This window comes from Balaenoptera physalus (assembly GCF_965194825.1).
Source record: "Balaenoptera physalus genome assembly, chromosome: 10".
Lineage (NCBI taxonomy): Eukaryota > Metazoa > Chordata > Mammalia > Artiodactyla > Balaenopteridae > Balaenoptera > Balaenoptera physalus.
The window spans coordinates 105587960-105588180 of NC_138889.1; positions in this window are offsets into that span (position 1 = coordinate 105587960).

The window sequence follows — 221 nt, forward strand, 5'->3', positions numbered from 1 at the left end:
ATATCAGTCGGGTTTGTCTGTCTCCCTTGCTGCCCACCTGTATCCTCACCACTAGAAACCCCCATTACTTGAGACAACCGGAGTTGGACTTTGCTTCCTGCACGTAAAGAATGCAGCCCACAAATAGAAAGTGAGAGAAAATCACCAAAGAGGCAGAGAACAACATGGCATCAGCAGGAACAGAGCGCAGCTGCACCCTCAACAGACTTCACGCCAGGCAG